The sequence below is a fragment of the Macrotis lagotis genome, chromosome X (assembly GCF_037893015.1).
Source record: "Macrotis lagotis isolate mMagLag1 chromosome X, bilby.v1.9.chrom.fasta, whole genome shotgun sequence".
Lineage (NCBI taxonomy): Eukaryota > Metazoa > Chordata > Mammalia > Peramelemorphia > Peramelidae > Macrotis > Macrotis lagotis.
In genome coordinates this window covers 127,390,323-127,410,575 of record NC_133666.1, presented here as the reverse complement: position 1 = coordinate 127,410,575, position 20,253 = coordinate 127,390,323, and the positions used below count along the sequence as shown (strand labels likewise).

At 34.9% G+C, this 20,253-nt stretch overlaps 1 long non-coding RNA gene across 1 annotated transcript in view; it reads right to left on the bottom strand.

Moving 5' to 3' along the window:
- Positions 1-270: 270 nt before the first annotated feature.
- LOC141503154 (uncharacterized) overlaps positions 271-20,253 on the bottom strand; it is a 44,044-nt gene continuing 24,061 nt past the window's right edge. The window contains exon 4 of the long non-coding RNA XR_012472776.1: positions 271-729. This is a non-coding gene — a long non-coding RNA (uncharacterized LOC141503154). The remainder of the gene's footprint in view (positions 730-20,253) is intronic.

Below are 20,253 nucleotides of genomic sequence, written 5' to 3'. Positions count from 1 at the left end.
GCTGAAGCATTATAAACCAGATAAGAAGGAGTATGATACATTCTATTCTTCTGAGAGGAGAGAAGTGCAGAGAAATATGTGTTTTCTAACTGGGAATTTGTTTTGTCACTAAATTTGTATTTGTACCTAAATAGTAAGGGTTTTATTTATCCAATCTTATTTTTCTTAACTTTTTCAAAGGGAAAGGCAATAGTTGAAGAGACATTAATTTAAAAAATAACAACAGAAAAGATTTATGCTATAAGATGCCATATTTCTTTCCACATGATTTTACTCTGAATTAAAACCCAATGAACAATCCTGACAAAGAAAAATGTCAGAAATAAACTTCACAGTCTTGCTACTAAAATATAATTCAATGTACTGCCTTTATCAAAGAACTGCGAAGATTTTCAGTCCAGAGGAGGAAAGCAACCTGAGTCCCAAAGTTCATTGGTATAGTATTTTCACCTCTATGATGGAGATCATTGCAAGAGCATGATGATAGGATGATATTGGAGAGAGTAGAAGAAAAGAGAGCTCTGCTCTTTTAAGACCTCCTTCCACATTCTTCACATTTCTTTGGCTTCTTTCCAGAGATTTTAAAATTTTTTTTCCTTCAGCAACTTAAGGTAGGGTTGACATCTTCCATCTCTCTGGACATGCCCAAAATGATGACAAAATCCAAAGAAATGGATTTCTCTCTTGCTTGAGCTGCTTCCTCAGTTCCAATGGGAGAATTCCTTCACTCTGTAATATAAACTACTATGAATACTTTCTCTGATTTTGTTTAGCTATCAACATAAATGAATTTCTTTACTTTAAAAAATAGTAAAACTTTTTAAAATGTTAAGTGAACAGAGTTTAAAGTTGACACATTTGTATTTTTAAGTTGTATTGCTAACAAGTCTAAAGAAAGTTTCCTTTTTCTATCTTCAAATTTTTACCTGACTGAGCTATGATATTATAAGGAGAAAAACTTGGAACTATCCAGTGCTGCTTTTAAAGGACTTCACCTTTCTTGTATCTTTCCCTGAGCAAACAGAACCTGTAGCACTCAATTTGTAATTATCTATGAATGTCAAAAATCAGATAGTAAATACTGCACTAGAGCAAGTCTTAAACTTTGCCTCTTTTCTCTCCTTCTGTATCATTTTTATGGACTTCATTAACAGTGCACTTTCTGGAAAACAGCTCTGAAATGTATGGTTCATTTTAATTTTCTTAAACAAACCATCGTTTTACCAAAGAAATTCTACCAGATGCCTCAAGTGATTCCTGAGGTCTTTTGAATCTAGGCAGAGATATTACTTAGTGTGGCAAAGTCTCTCTTCTTGCTGTTAGAATCTGAATTTAAATAATGATGTCCACATAAGAAAATACCAAATTATAAGGATAAGACAAGAGGAAAGCACTAATTAAGCACCTACTGTATACCAGACCTTGTGCTAACATTTTACAAATATGGAACTAGACCTGTGACTCCACTAGGAAAGGAATTTCCAGATGAGGAGACTTCCCCCACCAATGCAGGTCAGCACTTTCTCTGCAACTTACAGTCTTTGAGAGTTGTCTAAAAGCAGTGAGAAATTAAGTGACTTCCCTAAGATCACATAGTCTATGTATGTCAGAGACTGAACTTGAACCCAGGTCTTCCTGGTTCCAAACTATAAGATATGAAAACACTTGTGAAAAAATTTCCATTTCCCATTTCAGAGGGAGTGATTTCAAGAGAAAAAAAATAAGATTCATTTTACCCACCATCACATTTGGTATAAATTTCATTCAGAGAACAAAAGGAAGCTGTGCTGTATGTATTCACTTAGAATTATAGCAATAACCTATAGGACTATGTAATTCTCACTTCACAAGTTATTATTATCCCTAATCATAAAAATGATAGTAACAGCCAGAATTTATATAGTACTTTAACATTTGCAAAGCATTTTATAAATATTTTCTCACTTTTTTTCTCCCAACAACCCTGGGCAGTATTATCCCCATTATGATTCACTATTATTACTATTATTATTCCCATTTTACAATTGAAACTGATGCAAACAGAGTTGCTTAGGATCATACAGCTAGTGAGGCCAAATTTGAATTCAGGTCTTCCTGACTCCAGATCCAGACTCTATCCATTACAACACCTAACTACCTAATCTCTTATATTATTTTCCCTCCTTTGATGATTAGATGTGTCACTTTTGCATTTACAGAGCATTCTTTGAAGAAAATTAATATTAGAAAGAAGGTGAGGAAGAGGGAAGCAAAGCTGTAATAGAACATCAAAAAAAAATTTTCTTCATGAGATGCTCCAGGTTTTCCTTTGCTGTGCAACCCTTCTTCTACCCAAGCCTGAGGTAGTTCTGTGAAAGGAGAGTCCTATACTTTGTATGGAAGGAAGGTTATGTTGTTCAGTCATTTCAGTCACATTCAATTCTTTGCGACCCCATTTGGGTTTTTCTGCACAGAGATACCAAAGTGCTTTGTCATTTCCTTCTCTAAATCATTTTACATATGAGGAAACTGAGAAAAACAGTGTTAAGTTCCTTGCCCAAGATGCAACTAGTAAGTATTTGAGGCCAGATTTGAACTCAGGAAGATGAATCTTCCTGACTAGGCCTTGTGCCACCTAGATAACTATGGAAGTGAAGGGAAGAATAAATGTGACTTGATTGAGAAGATCTGTGAGTCAGTACTGCATTGCTTTACTCTGCTACAGAGATTTCAGAGACAAATGTAGAGCTACTTTACTCTATTTTAGTTTTCTCTTTCTTCCTAGTTGCAATATAGCTTTCTAATTATGGGTTATCCACAATTTTTGAGATAGCAACAACATTACATTAATCTTACAAACAAGTGCTTAATGTTTCTTCTTAGGGCTGACCCAAGATAGAATTGTAAAAGTAGCAAATTCCATGTCTCCCTTCCCTAATTCTTTCTTGATCCCTTGTTCCTTCCTCCCCCCACCCAACCTCCTTGCTTCTTTCTTACTCTCCACACTTGATTATTGTTATCAGTCACTTCTAGGTTCCTTTTGTCACCAAATCAATCTGATAAATAATTCTCTCTCTCTCTAAGGTGCTAGTGTGTGCATTTTCAATTAGTGTAGCTATATGGGGTGATACTCAACCTCTAATGTTAGAATTTTACACACTGTGGCACCTGACTGTGAGAAATATTTGAGAAATGAATGAATGAAATAAAAAGCATTTATTAAACACGTCTGTATTAAATACTGTGCTAAGACCTGGAAATATGCATACAACCCTTGAAAAGTACACCTTTTTAAAGGAGTGGGAGAAGATGACACCTATAGAGAAGGTGCCCAGGACTGAGGCAGACCAGAAATTATGAGTGGAACCATGGGGTGATCATATATTCATTAGTGGATAGAAAATACTTAAACTAACTATACAATGATCCAAATGACAAAAACAATTTCTTTCTACTTGTTGGGGGGGGGGGGATAATGTTACTACCAAGAAAGAATAATTTAGACTGGACCGTAGTTAAAACTAACATTATTTAACAAGGCCCCTTAACAACTTTATATTAAATGTTACAAATAGCTAATAGATTTAAAAATTGTAGATAAACCATAATTAGAAAACCACATTGAAAACTAGGAAAGAAATAGATAACTAAAGTAGAGCCAGAAGTCAACAGTCTATGTACTTTGTTGTTTGAAATTGTTACAAAATTATGTTTCAAGCTAATAGACAATAACATTATCCCTAGGAGAAATCAACTTAGTCTCAAACACATATGGATTGACATAGTCCCCACAGGAGTTCCCTGAATATGTTTAACTAATGAAAATAGCTAGAATACTAGATATTAAACTGAAGAAATCTAAAATTATTATTAGAAAACTAGATCATCAACTATACATTAGGCATGTAACCAGTAGACCTTATAATGTGTTACAATTGCAATGTAATGTCCTAATACCTATGAATTTGTGTTTCTACCCAATAGAGTATAATATCATTACCAGGAAAGACTATCCTAAAGTAGAATATAGTTATGATTTGATATTGCACCAAGTCCCATTAAAGGCTTCCTATTGATGTTGAATTGATATGAATAGCTAAATTACTGGAAATTTTGCAATGGAAACTCTATATTATTATTTGTAAAATAAATAATAAACTATAGACCATGTCACTCCATACTTCTGGAGATAGAGTCAAAAACTTCTGATGTGAATGACAAGAGAGAAGACATAGAGATCTAGAGACTAAGGTTATTCCCTTTAAGGTCTACTTTAGTAAGAAGCTTTTCCTAGCTTAGTGGCTAATACTTCATGAAGGATTCACTTTCACCTGCTGCCATGTCACCCAGTCTGTTACCTCATTCCTAAACATCACAACTTTCAGCAATGAGTGAAGACATATAGCCTTCTGGAAAATAACCAGAATAGAGAGTAAGCACTTAATTGGTACAACAATTATTAGATAAGATTAGTTAATTTTGACTATTTTTCCCTCTCTTCATTTTTGATCTTTATTGTAAGGGACAGAACTCTGGGAAAGGGAATATAGAAGGATATTTTAAGAAATTAGTTTGACATAAAAACAAATAGTCTTGGGGCAGCTAGGTGGAGCAGTGGATAGAACACTAACCCTGGAGTTAGGAGGAGGACCTGAGTTCAAATCCAATCTCAGACACTTAATAATTACATAACTATGTGTCCTTGGGCAAGTCACTTAACTCCTAGTCTCCAGAAAAAAAAAAAAAGAAAAGAAAAGAAAAGAGTTTAAAAAAAATAGAGAAACTGCCTTCACAGAAACATTTCTAGCATCAAATGACTTCAGGACCTCATTGTCCAGGATTAGGAAACCTGTTCCCCCTATCCAAAAATATCACAAGATTTCTCTTGTAACTCTTAACTTTTCATTTCCTGGAAAAGAAGAGCTCTTTGGTAAAGTTTTTCCTCTAGATGAAGAATTTACATTTTTTTTCCTGTGTTTTGATAACAAAAAAATGGGGATTTGTCCTCAGTTGAGTGAGAATGATTACAAATGATTCTGGATTCATTCCAGATCTCTTAACTGAGATTGAAACTCTAAAATGCTCCTAATATTTACCTTACCAATCTATCACCCAAGAAAATGGGAAGTTGCTATCATAATTATCTGAGTCAGTTCAAGACAGGAATAGATGAATTGAAATCTACTGATAATACCAAAGTCTCAATATAGCAAGGGGTTCAAATTATTTTCCTAACAGCAACTTCTGCCAGAGGTGTTAATAATAATGGTTTTTTTTAAATATCAGGTCCTCATTTCATCTCTTTGTATTTCTTCAGACCACCCTTTCAAGGTAGGTGCTAATGAACCCCAAAATAATTAAAAGATTGCTGACAGAAAAGAGAAGATAAAGCAAGTGGTCTGAATAATGAGTTCCAAATAATCAAGAATTATATGTTAGGACTCACTGCCTAGTGTAGGTATGAACAAAAAAAAGCCAAAAAGAATCCTTTGGCTGTTTTTTGTGGAAAGCCTTACTAGGTCCAGATTCCAATGAACAGAGGAGAGATTTCTGTCCTATATCAATCCAAAGGGTGAGTTAAGATAACCAGAAAATACAATTGCATTCTCTAATCATAAAGGACAGCATGGCATAATAAAGAGAAAATTCAATGGATTTGAACTTGAATTAGATTCAAATTGTGACTGTCACTTACTATCATTTAACCTCTCTAAATATAGCTCTTCATATGTAAAGTAGGTAATTATAACACTTATTCTATCTAAGCAACAAAGTTGTTTTGAGGAAAACACTTTAAAAACTGAATTTCTGTATAAATGAGTTATTATTGTTCACCATTTGTCTCTGAAAAATATTTGAGTCTATATTAGATTATCTAACAAGGAACAAGTTCAGGTGATAAAATTCAGATAAGTAGCATTAGATTTGTACTGATGTTTCATTACTTTGCTATCAGTTCTGTGACATACTTTGGAAAATTACTTGAAGTAGTTAGTTTGTGAAACCAGACCAATATATGTATTCATGATCACTCCTATACATAGCACAATGGTAATCAATGCAAGGAGAATCAACACAAAACAGGTAGTTATAAAACTGTATATTCTCCTTTACTTATTTTATAACTTTAAGTAAGCACTATCTTGGCTATATTCTATCCATCAACAAATATTTAGTAGGTTATTGTTGTTCATTCTTCATTTTCAAAGAGAACCAGTGACATCATGCCTTGAATTGGATTTAAGTGAGGCAGAGTTTCACAAAAATCATTGCTTGCTCTCTCTCTCTCTCTCTCTCTCTCTCTCTCTCTCTCTCTCTCTCTCTCTCTCCCTGAGTGATAGAAGTTCAGAAGATGACTTTTGTCAGCATGACTATTTATGGTCCAAGAGGCAAAACATAATCTTGGCACTTTGATGTCTGACCAAACTCTCAGCACTCCACAGAACCTACTTCTATCGCCTTTGTGATCACTGAAACAAAATGTTCTTATCCACCCATACCACCAAGGAAAGTCTTCACCTGCTTGGAGTAAACATCTCCCTGACTTAAGACCTGCCATTTACCCTCAACCTGGTTTAGCCCATTTGCCAAATTCTCTCAAGTCCTAGGGGTAGCATTGTTATGGTGATTGTTCTCCTCCTACGTATCACTTGAGCTCTCAAGTCCTATCAGTGTGCTTCCATTTACACAAAACTAGTAGTTCAAAGTTATGACACTTTTGGATCTTAAACATAACCATTCTATATCAATAAAACAAATTAATAATTTCATCACAGGCAAAGAAAATCAGGAATGATAATAATAAAGCAAATAAGCATATCATAATCTGCACATAAACCTGAGTCACATTCTCCCACCATACACTCAAGATCTATAGGTAAAAATAGATAACACACAACAGAAATTTGCTAGGAGAATGTGAGTGAAGAAAATTCATGTATTTGGGGTAACTCAAAACTCTGAAACAGTAGACTTCAATATCTCCCTTCTGTCCCAGAAACTTTTCATAAAAAATTCCTTGAGGAGCATAACTTCAGTGCTGGATAATAACTACTAAAGTGGGTTAATACATGCTTTGTTTGAATAACAACTCAGTAGGCATGACCTATAAACCAAACTTATCTACCCACTGGGAAACTTCTCTGATTCTCTGCTTCCAAGCTGGATTTACTTCTTAATAACAACTATAGTATCTATCACTTCTGACTTAAGTTTAGTGTTACAGTTTCAAATTGTCTTTTCACCACTGTCTCTTTCTCTGTCTCTGTGTGTGTGTGTGTCTGTCTATCACTATGTGTATTTGTCTCTCTGTATATCTATTTTTCTGTCTCACAATCTGTCTTTCTGTCTCTGTATATGTTTGAAAGAATAATGTATGGTATTTATTATATATTTTTAATAGTTATGAAAGGGTAACTATCTGCTATTCTATGCAGGGCTTCATCTGGAATGTGATTTCTTTTCTGATCTGCTAATTCAACTGCTAAGGTCTCATTTCTGAAAAGCTTAAAGCCTTGAGCTATTTTAACTCTTTCAAGTTTCAAATCCCTACCAGCCTTACCTAGCCAGTTTTAGTCATTTAAGTTCATCTTTTGATCTCCTTCATTTCTTCTTCTTTCATGATCTGTCAAACTAAACTCTTAATTAACTAAGAGTGGATAAAGTCCTTTCAAGTTTTCCCATTTCCATAATATGATCCATGAAAATCACAAGGACTGGTGATTGAAAGATGCATCTTCCCAGCAACCAAATTTAAGGATTGGAGAAAGAGAGATCAAGAAAACCATATAAATTAATCTTAATCTTTTTATTTAAGCAAAAAGTTAAATTATCAGCTGCTGTGAGTGAAGGGAGAATAATGAGAATAGAAGGCAGTGGTGGGATTCAAATAAATTCACAACCAGTTCTCTGCCCTAATGACTGTTTTAAGAATACAAAAAGATATACCGAAAGACAGTTTAATATTTCATGCATTTAATACTCAAATAAGAACAATAAAAGAGGTGTACAAAACTAGATTATGCTATATTACTATATTACTCATAGTAAACAAATGTATCCTTAAGGAATGAAAACAGTCACATGACCATAGCAGCCAATGTTGGAACATATGCAGAACCAAAACTCATTCTACCTCTTCCTTTTTTTCTTCTACTCCCATGGCTTCCAATATGGGTGATAACATAACCCTTGAAATCTATACTTCTATTGGTTCAGCTTGTCCCAGGCTTCCTATTGATTTCACCATTCAGGGATACCAGCACACTCATACTATCTTGGGGGAATTGGGGCATAACACAAACCAGAAACAAATTTCAGCTTGGTACCCCCCTGATTGTTTGTCAATTTTTCTCTTTATATTATATGTTTGCTTACAGAAGTAACAAAAATGAGGGAATTAAAAACATAGTATTTCACCAAAGGAATGATGAATTTAAGAAATGAATAAATAAACATTATATGCATAGTCCTGTCCATTTTTTTCCTCTTATGGACAGAAAGAATACTACAATTGGGCACTTAGAAAACTCTGTAGTGCAGAAATGACTAAGGCATGTAAATTTGTGATTTCCACATTGGGCAGCTGCTCAGGCACCCACCTTAGAGAGGAATCTGATTATAAGTGCCATTATGACAATCAGTTAACTGCACTCAGTATAAAATTAGGTATCAGTTCTGCCAAACTGGTGCAAATAGGCTGAATTCCACCACTGGTAGAAGCTAACATTTAAAAAGAAAGGGTTTGGGAAATTAAGTAAAGAGTAAAGAAAAGAAAAGAAGAAGGATCATTGAGCAGTTATGAGATTATATATCATGAATGAAATCAACTCAATTTTTCCATCAAAGAACAAGAAAAATCTTGGGTCATAGCTAATAAACTTTAAAGTGACAGACTGTGGAGTCAAGGCTGGATAGAGACACCAAAGAAGAATAGGACAGGGAGAACAAAGATGGAACCAGTGATCAGACTCTGTAGGTGAAAATAGTAAATTTAGTGTGAATAAGATTGTAGGAAGGGTAGAAGAATAGGCAGTTCAAACCATTAAGTAAATTTCCAACTTCTTTTTCTTGAACATGGTACAAATCTGAAAGATGGTGAGACCCAAGACATGGCTATAAGGGAGTGGAGTTTTTGGAGGTGAAAATGTAGGAGAGTTATATATTAGAATATGTTATTAGAAGAAATGTTTGCTTATTCTTCCCATGATAATTAGAATTTTTATATTATTTGGTATTATTCTCTAATATGGAGTCCCATAGACCAAGTGTTACTAATCTCATAAACCATAGAGGCAAATACATACAAATATGTCCTTTTCCATTATTCTGAGCTATGTTAATCCTGTGTCAAGCAGTTAATGTTTAAAGTTTATGATCATATAAAACTCCTGGACAATTGCATCATTCTATGAGACCTTCCTCTCCTGCTGCTTCAGATAGCCAACTCAAACTCCTGATTTCATCCCAAGAAAGAAACTCCCTTACCCAAGTTTCAGCAATTCCTGGTATCAATAAGTGACCCTGAGAACTTCTCCACCATATCTGGCATAAGTTCCAACTTCGAGTGTGTTCTCTCCCTGACATGATTCTCTCCCCTTATATAGTTTTCTTGCCTTCATGAAGACAAACCTCTATCTGTTTACATTGCCATATGGTGTGTGTGTGTGTGTGTGTGTGTGTGTGTCTGCTTTTTTTTTCTTGACCTTCTTGCTGTACCAAATATTAATAAAGCTCTAATTTGCCCAGAATGTATTTTCTTCACACCTAAACTTCTCAGAATCCTTAGCTTCCTTCTAGGTTCACATATGAAATCTGAAGTATTAAAGGAAACCTTTCTCATTCTTTCTAAATCTCTCTCTCTCTCTCTCTGTATATATAGATAGATAGATAGATATAGATAGATATCTTTCTCTCCCTCTCCCTCCCCTCTTTTATTCCACACCTCCTCCTTCTCTCTTTCTTTGCATAAATTATCTTGTACTTATCTATTTGGATATCATATCTCCATAAAAGACTTTAAGTTCCCTGAGATCAGACCTTTTTTCTTCTTTAAGGGGAACTAGAACCTTAATTTTCTCTTGTACCTACTCTTGTATTTGTACTGATTAAGCACATGGTTGGTGCTTAATAAATGCTTGCTGAATTTAACAGAATCATCAACATGAATGCTAAAGCCCTCAAGAACTAGAAGTCCTAATCACTTCTCTGGATTATTAAAACAACCTCAAAATTTGTCTCCACATTTCTACAATCCATATTTCTTTCTACAATCCATCCTCCACACAGCTTCCAAAATAATTTTCCTAAGACTCAATTTTAACCAAATCACTCCCCTGCTCAAAAACCTTCAGAGATACTCTGTTGCCTCTAGGAAAAAAGCACAATTTGGTTCCAACCTACTTTTCCAACCCCATTTCATAGTTTATGGGCATTTTATAGTCTATGGGCAGATGACTAGCTGTTCCCTGAGTTTATCTGAATTCAAGCAAAGGAGTGCAGTATTATTTCATCCACAGAGTCACTGAGCGACATGAATTTAAATAATGCTGTTCAACATACAGAGCAATTAAAAAATAACTTCACACAACCTTTCTTTGGGGACATTATGTTTAGGGACTTTCTGTGACTGCTGCTACTATTTTTCAAATATATCTATGAATCATGGACCCTGTGATGACATAGCAGCAGAATGTAGATATCACAAAGAACCATATGGATCACCTGGGACCAGTTAGATGTCGTCAACTTGAATTGTCAACTTGATTTGTCAACTTGAACATTTTTTATTGTTTATTTTACAAAAACAGGGGGTTTTGCTTTCTTTCAGTAGATACACATAGTTTCATTTTCATTAGCAAATGACTCTACCTTTTATGTAACTATTTCCCTCTTCAATTAAAAAACAATTAGCTTGGGGACACTAGGTGGCAGTGGACAGAGCACCGGCCCTGGAGTCAGGAGGACCTGAGTTCAAATCCAGACTCAGAAACTTAATAATTACCTAGCTGTGCAACCTTGGACAAGTCACTTAACCCCATTGACTTAAATAAATAAAATAAGAATTCTAAAAAAAAAATTTTAAGCAATTGACTCACATGTAAGAGACTGATACTATCTTTTTTGTATTTAATAGTATTTTTTCCAATTATACATAAGATAGTTTTCAATATTCATTTTTGTAAGAATTTGAATTCCAAATTTTTTCTCCCTCCTTCCTTTCCCACCCCTCTCCCTAAGGCAGCAATCAATCAAATTTGAAGGCCAAAGAAGGGTTCTATGTGAACATCAGGTGAACATGGGTCAGTTGGTCCTGAGAAATCAGAAAATACCATTCCAAAGGGATAGGTGATAGTCTCCATTTCCCTGGGCTGATTAAAAGGGAATTGGACTCAGATCCCCAAATCTGTAGTGACAGATGATGCATCTAATCCAGTAACCCAACTATCCTGAAAAACCTGTGGGAGCCCCATTGAGTGTTCCTTTTCCTGTGTAAAGAACAGGACCGCCCTGGAATGGGTTCTGCAAGGGAAAGAGGCCAGTGCCTTGGAAAGCATTTCATTTCCAGTAGTGTCCAAAGAGATAGAGCTCTAGAGAGTGTACTAATAACAGAGCAGTATAGCCCTATGAATGGCAGATTTGACATTGCTCTGCTATCTAAATGTCTGAAAAAAAAGGCCATATTGTCATTTAGTACATCGAGAGACAGATTTGGATTAGCTGTGTTATCACAGTCCAACATTGCTGAAAAGCTTTATTTAGTATGTTGGTTGTTGCCATCTGGTCACCAGATATGGCATACTGGTACTTTGTCCAAGGCACCAAGATGCCTTTCTGATTTGGAAGGAAGAGAAATCAATTCAAAGGCCAAGAAATTCCAAAATAACCAGACCATCCCCAATAGTCCTGTCTTCTATCAGATCAGGCCATGGAGTGGAATAGTTCTGGTATAAGCAAATGAAAAAGTTATCTTTCTACAACATTCCCCTCACTATAATAAATATAACTATGCAAGTCATATCATCATGCCTGTACTAACATGGACACCTTCAGTTACAAGGATGAACATCATAGATTATATAAGTGCAATCACATTAAACATATTTTCACATTAGACATGCTGTGAAATAGTAATCAGAGAAAAAGGGGAAAACATGAGAAAACTGAAAATAGTATGCTTTGATCTAAATTTAGACTCTATAATTCTTTCTCTGGATATGGATAGCATTTTCCATCATGAGGCTTTTGGATCATTGTATTGCTGAGAACAACTATTATAGTTTACCATTGCACAGTGCTGCTGTGTACAAGGTTCTCCTGGTTCTGCTCACTTTACAATATCAGTCCATATATGTCTTTACAGGTGTTTCTGAAATCTGCTGAGACAGATAATATCTTGCAGAAACTTTTTCCTTTATCTTTTCAGAAAAAAGACTCCAGAAAGAAAGTATGATTAATTTGTCAACTGGAACCATTGGAGTTAAAGTCTCAAATGGTTAACCAAAGTGTTTTCCTGCTATTTAAACAACATTTTAGTTGCTTAGTTCAATGAATCCCCAGGTTTTCACTATAATACTAAAGAAAAACTAAATCTTTTTCATAGAAATTAATACTACTCTCTCTTCCATTTTTGTTTCCCCCTCAGATTTGATTTAAATGGAAATTGTTATACTAGGAAAATGGTTAGAGTCATGAGAGTAGTTTCCTATGAGTCTGAGAGACAGAGACCAAGATATATTCCCTTACTGATGAACTTCTTTCATTTCCTAACATTTATAGCAGGTACAAGAGGGGCTGATTCTGGGGAAATTTGCCAATATAAAGACTGCAGGAAGCAACCTAAATCAGATGAATTGCTGCAAATAAACAACATAGATTACAGTAACCAAAACAACCCTGGCTCATTCAATATTTATATTTGGTGCTTAACATCTTAGAAAATACAGAAAACCATGGCACTGTCTACACTCATATATCCTAATGATTCTAATTTCACTCTGATACATGGGCATATGAGTATTAGCATCATAGAAGATTGCAAGAACTTTTAGATGGAAAAATAAATTACTTTGGCTTTTAAATTATAGATTCATTCACTGAAAGGTAGCATGAAGTAGTGGGGAAAGAATGAGACTGTGACTCAAGAGAATAAGAATCTCTTCTTAGCTTTATGACTAGTTTACTGTATGCCTTTGGATAGGTCACTTCATTTTAGGAGGAAAGTATGGTAGAATAGGATAATAAATGGCATTTATTTACAAAATTTTGTAAAGTTTGCAAAACACATTAAATTCACTATCTCATTTGATCATCACAATCTATAAGGTAGGTGCTATTACCTTAGATGAGGAAACTAAAGATGAAAGAGATTTAGTGACTTGTCCAGGGTCACACAATTATTAAATGTCCAAGGCAAGATTTAAACTAAGGTCTCCCAGACTCCAAAGATAGCACTTGCTCCACTATACCACCTGCCTCAAAAAGGCACTGACTCGATTTCTGGCCAAGATGGCAGAGAAAAGACAAGCACTGTGCCAAGGTCTCCTTATCTTCCCTCATATATAATATGAAACAAACTTCTTAACAGAAATTCAATCAGCAAAACTCAGAAAAAGAAGCTGGGAGAAGAACATCTACCTCAAGTCTGTCTTCAGGGATTGTGGGTGAGCCAGGGGCAGAGAACAGAAAGCCAGTGGGGGTAGGGTGAGAGCCAGACTAATCTAGGATCTCAGAGGAGTTGACTATGGGTGGGAGCTGACATCCAAGAGCCAACTGGGGCTCAGAGGCTTTGGCTGTGGGATTGAAGGTCTGGGGGTGTTCTGGAAGACCTGGAGGGCAAGTTCAAGTGTGAAGAATTGCAGACATTGATCCATTGGGCTCCTCTAATCTGGAGGACTGCAGATTCCATACATTCAGTTCAGCTGAACCCTCTTCCCAGACCAAACACAGTAACAGCCCACCCACCCATCCTCCAGGCTCAGGTATGGGGAGCAGAGCTCCCTCAGCTGAATAGGGACAGTAATTACCATGATCCAGAGCATGACCCATATTGTTCAAAGATAAAACTATCCAGTAGCAGCACCCAAACCCCTCCGGATCAAGGAAAAGGACCTCAAAATCAAGGTAACAGACACTCCAGAGAAAACAAACAGTACACCCTACTGGAGTTATTAAACCCAGTGAGTAAAGCCTCTAGGGACTCAAAACCAAACTTCTGTGAACCAGACCCTCCCCCAAACAAACAAGATCTTAGGAAAATGAAGAATGTCCAATGGAAGGGGGGAGGGTCCAGAGAAAACTACCTAAAAGGAAAAGACCCTAACTCAGAGAGATCCAGGACAGTGGTTCAGAACAGGGAGAATATGATTTGGTCTCCAGCACAGAAAGACTTCCTTGAAGAAATCAGGAAGGTGTTTAAAAATCAATTGGAAAATTTGGGAGAGAAAATTAGCATTTTGCAACAAGAAAACAAATCCTTGGAAAATACAATTGGACAAATACAAAAAAGAAAATAATTGTCTCAAAACTTCAATTGGTCAAACAGAAAACTCTTTCAAATATAGAATTGACCAATTGAAAAAGGAGTTGCAAAAGATAAATGAAGAAAATTCTTCTTTAAAAAAAAAGAATGGAATCAGTGGAAACTAATGACTCCATGAGACAACAAGAATCAGTTAAACAAAACCAAAAAAATCAAAAAAAAAGAAGAAAACATAAAATACATCATCAACAAAACCACTGACCTTGAGAACAGAACTAGAAGAAACAATTCTCTGAAAATATTGAAAAGAAAAAAAGCCTGGACTTAATATTACAGGATTTAGTGATGGAAAATTATCCAGACATCATGAAACCAGAGGGCAAAATAGTTATTGAAAGAATACATCAATCCCCTCTGGAAAGGGCTTCCAAAATAAAAACATCAAGGAATACCATGGCCAAATTCCAGAACTATCAGATAAAAGAGAAAATCCTGCAAGCAGCCAGAAAGAAAACAATTTAGATACCAAGGAGTCACAGTAAGGATTATACAGGACCTGGCTGCATCAACATTAAGGGATTGAAGGGCCTGGAATGTGATATTCCAAAAATCAAGGGAGCTTGGAATGCAGCCAAGAATTCACTATCCTGCAAAACTGATCCTTCTCTTCCAGGGGAAAAGATGGACAGTTAATGAAATAGGAGAATTCCAATATTTCCTGATGAAAAGAACAGGGCTTAATAGAAAAATTGAACTTCAAACAGGAGACATAAGAGACACATGAAAAGGGAAAAAGGGGGGGGGGGGGTAAAGAAAAAAACTTCTGGCTATATCCCTACCTAGGAGAAAGACTCTAATAACTCTGGAGAACTGTAACTCTATTAGAGAGAATGTACTTAGCCAGAAGTTATAGACACTCATGAATTTTCTGTGACTCAGACAGAATGATTTAAAAACAATTACCTCCTTAAAAAGAGGGACAGTAAAGAGATGGGAGGATGGAGGAGATTGAATGAAGAACATTTCATTACATTAAGAGGTACAAAGGACCTGTTGCAATGTAGGGGAAGAAGGGAGGAGGTGAGAACCGCCTGAATCTTATTCTCATCAGATTTGACTTAGAGTTAAAATACATACACTCAGTTAAGAAACCTATCTTTGCCTTTCAAGTATTAAAAGGGAAAGTGGGGGAGGAAAAGGGGAACTAACAGTAGTAAGGGAAGGAAAAAGGGACAAAGAGAAAGGGGAAAGAAAGGGGAGAGAGAGGTTGGATATAGGAGGGAAAAGACACTGAAGATGGTGGTATTCAGAAACAAAATACTGGGGAATATATATAAAGTGAAAAAAGAGGGGGGGAAATACAAACAGAGAGAAGATAGTATGGAGGACAAGAAAGAGTTAGTAATTATAACTTTGAATGAGAATAGGATGAACTCTCCTTTAAACATAAGCAAATAGAAGAGTGGATTAAAAACTAGAATCCTACAATATGCTGCTTTCGAGAAACTCATTTGAAGCAGAGAGATACATATAGAGTAAAGGTAAAAGGTTGGAGCAAAATATATTTTGCTACAGCTAAAGTGAAAAAAGCAGGGGTAGCCATCCTTATCTCAGACAAAGCAGCTGAAAAAATAGATCTTGTTAAAAGAGATAAGGAAGGAAACTATATCCTCCTAAAAGGTACCATAGACAATATAGTAATTTCAATACTAAATATGTATGCACCCAATGGTATAGCATCAAAATTCCTAGAGGAGAAGTTGAAGGAGCTACAGGAAGACATGGAAAGCAAAACTCTACTGGTAGGAAACCTCAAACTTCCACTCTCAGATTCAGATAAATTTAACCATAAACTAAACAAGAAGGTAGTTAAGGAGGTAAATAGATTATTAGAAAACCTAGATATGATAGACTTATGGAGGAAACTGAATGGGGAAAGAAAGGAATATACTTTTTTTTTTCCTGAAGTATATGGCACTTACACAAATACTGACCATGTACTAGGGCATAAAAACCTAATAATCAAATGCAGAAAGGTAGAAATAGTGATACATCATTCTCAGATCATAATGAAATAAAGATCACATGCAATATCAGGCCAGGGAGATATAGATCCAAAACTAATTGGACATTAAATAACCTCATTTTAAAGAATGAGTGGATCAAACAATGAATTATATAAAAAATTAATGATTTCATCCTATATAATGACAATGATGAAACAATATACCAAAACTTATAGGATATAGCCAAGGTAACTGTCAGGGGATATATTATATCTTTAAATGCTTATATGAATAAATTAGCGAAAGAGGAAATCAATGAACTAAATATGCAACTAAAAAAATTAGAGAAAGAACAAATTAAAAACCCCCAATTAAATACCAAGTTAGAAATTCTAAAAATTAAAGGAGAAATTGGCAAAATCAAAAGCAAGAAAACTATTGAACTAATAAAACTGGGTTGGTTTTTATGAAAAAACAATAAAATTGATAAACCTCTTGTTAATTTGATTTTTTAAAAAAGAAAGAAAACCAAATTGCTAATATCATAAATGAAAAAGATGAACTCACCACCAATGAGGGGGAAATTAAAGTAATAATGCAAAATTATTTTGCCCAACTCTTTGCCAATAAATTTGATAATCTAAGTTATATGGATGAATATTTATGAAAATATCAATTGCCCAAGTTAAATGAAGAGGAAATTAAATACCTAAATAACCCTACCTCAGAAAAAGAAATTCAACAAGCCATTATTGAACTCCCTAAGAAAAAATATCCATGACCAGAAGGATTCACAAGTGAATTCTATCAAACATTTAAGGAACAATTGGTTCCAATTCTATATAAACTCTTTGGAAATATAGGTGAAGACAGAACTCTGCTTAACTCTTTCTATGACACCAATATGGTGCTAATACCTAAACCAGGGACAGTCAAAACAGAGAAAGAAAATTATAGACCTATCTCCCTATGCATATAGATGCAAAAAATCTTAAATAAAATCTTAGCAAAATGATTACAATAATTTATCACTAGGATAATACATTATGACCAAGTAGGATTTATCCCAGGAATGCATGGTTGGTTCAATATTAGGAAAACTGTCAGTAAAATTAATTATATTAATAACAACCCTATCAGAAATCATGATTATATCAATAGATACTGGAAAAGCCTTTGACAAAATACAGCACCCATTCCTACTAAAAAACACTAGAGAGCATAGGAATAAATGGATTGTTCCTTAGAATAATAAACATTATCTCTCTGAAACCATCAACAAGCATTATATGCAATAAGGATAGGCCAGAGGTATTCCCAATAAAATCAGGGGTGAAACAAGGATGTCCATTATCACCACTACTATTCAATATTGTATTAGAAATGTTAGCTTCAGCAATAAAAGAAGAAAAAGTAATTGAAGGAATTAGAATTGGGAAGGAAGAAACAAATGTCTCACTCTTTTCAGATGACATGATAGTATACCTAGAGAATCCAAAAAAAATCTATAAAACTACTAGAAATAATTAGCAACTTTAACAAAGTCACAAGATATAAAATAAACCCTCATAAATCCTCAACATTTCTATATGACTAGCAAGATACAACAGAAAGAAGTAGAAAGAGAAATCCCATTCTAAGTAACTTCAGACAATATAAAATACTTGGGAGTCTACCTGCCAAGGCAGACTCAGAAAGTTTTTGAAAACAATTACAAAACACTTCTCACACAAATTAAATCAGATTTGAATAACTGGAAAAATATCAACTGCTCATGGATAGGCCAATCTAATATAATAAAAATGACAATTCTACCTAAATTAAACTACTGATTTAGTGCACTACCAATCAAAATTTCAAAAAATTACTTTAATAAGTTAGAAAAATTGTAAGTAAAATCATATGGAGAAAAAAAAGTTGAAAATTTCCAGGGATTTAATAAAAAAAAGTCAAAATAAGGTGGCTTAGCCCTACCAGATCTAAAATTATATTACAAAGCATCAGTCATCAAAACTGTCTGGTATTAAGAAATAGAGTAGTGGATCAGTGGAATAGACTAGGTACAATAGCAGGAAACAATTATAGTAATCTGCTGTTTGATAAATCCAAAGGTTCCAGCTTTTTGGATAAAAAACTCTCTCTTTGATAAAAGCTGTTGGGAAAATTGGAAGTTAGTATGGCAGAAACTTGGATTAGACCAACATTCACACCCTATTGCAAGATAAGATCAAAATGGGTGCAGGATTTAGACCTAAAATGCAATATTATAAACAAACTAGGAGATCAAAGAATAGTTTATCTGTCAGATCTATGGAAAGGGAAGCAGTTTATGACCAAGGAAGAGATGGAGAACATCATTAAAAATAAACTAGATAGTTTTGATTACATTAAATTAAAAAGCTTTTGCACAGACAGAGCCACTGTAACCAAGATCAAAAGAAATGTTGCAAACTTTTACAACTAGTATTTCTGACAAAGGACTCATTTCTAAAATATAATGAAAACTGAGTCTAATTTACAAAAAAAAAAAAAACCAAGTCATTCTCCAATTGACCAATGGTCAAAGAATATGCAGAGGCAATTCACAAATGAGGAAATCAAAATGATCCTCAGTCATATGAAAAATTGCTCTAAATCATTGATTACAGAAATGCAAATTAAAGCATCTCTGAGGTACCACTTCATACCTCTCAGATTGGCCAATATGACCAGAAAGGACAACAATCAATGTTGGAAGGGATGTGGGAAATGTGGGAGACAAATGCATTGCTAGTGGAGCTTCTGAACTCATCCAACCTTTCTGGAGAGCAATTTGGAATTATGCCCAAAAGGCAACAAAAATGTGCATACCCTTTGATACAACAATATCATTAATGGGTCTATATCCTGAAGAGATTATGAAAAAGGATAAAAACATCACTTGTACAAAAATATTCCTAGCAGCCCTGTTTGTGGTGGCAAAGAATTGGAAATTGAGTGAATTTCCACCAACTGGGGAATGACTTAATAAACTGTGTTATATATATATTATATATATATATATGTGTGTGTGTGTGTGTGTGTGTGTGTGTGTGTGTGTGTGTGTGTGTGATGGAACACCATTGTTCTATTAGAAACCAGGAAGGATGGGAATTCAGGGGAGTTTGGAAGGATTGGCATGAACTGATGCTGAGCAAGATAAGCAGAACCAGAAGAAGATTGTACACCATAACAGTAATGTGGGGGTGATAAGCAACCTTTATGGACTTGCTCATTCCATCAGTGCAACAATCAGGTACAATTTTGGGGTATCAGTAATAGAGAATACCATCTGTATCCAGAGAAAGAATTGTGGAATTTGAACAATGACCAAAGACAATTACCTTTAATTTAAAAAAAGTTATTATGTAATTTTGCTATCTCTTATACTTTTTTCCTTAAGGATATGATTTCTCACTCATTACATTCAACTTAGATCAATGTATAACATGGAAAAAATGTAAAGACTAACAGTGGGGGTTGGGGGAGGAAAGTGAAATTAGGGGGGAAATTGTAAAATTCAAAATAAATAAATTTTTTTAAAAAGGTACTGACTCTACAATCAAAGAACCTCAGCTCAAATCTTGTCTCTGAAGCTTATTGTACAATGTAAAATGAGAGGCTAGCACTAAAAGACCTCTGAAGTCTCTTCCCACTCTGTATCTGATTCTCCTGTTCAGTTGTGTCCAACTCTTCATGACTCTGTTTGGGGTTTTTCTTGACAAAGATGTTTGAATGGTTTGTCTCTCTCCAGCACATTTTACAGTTGGG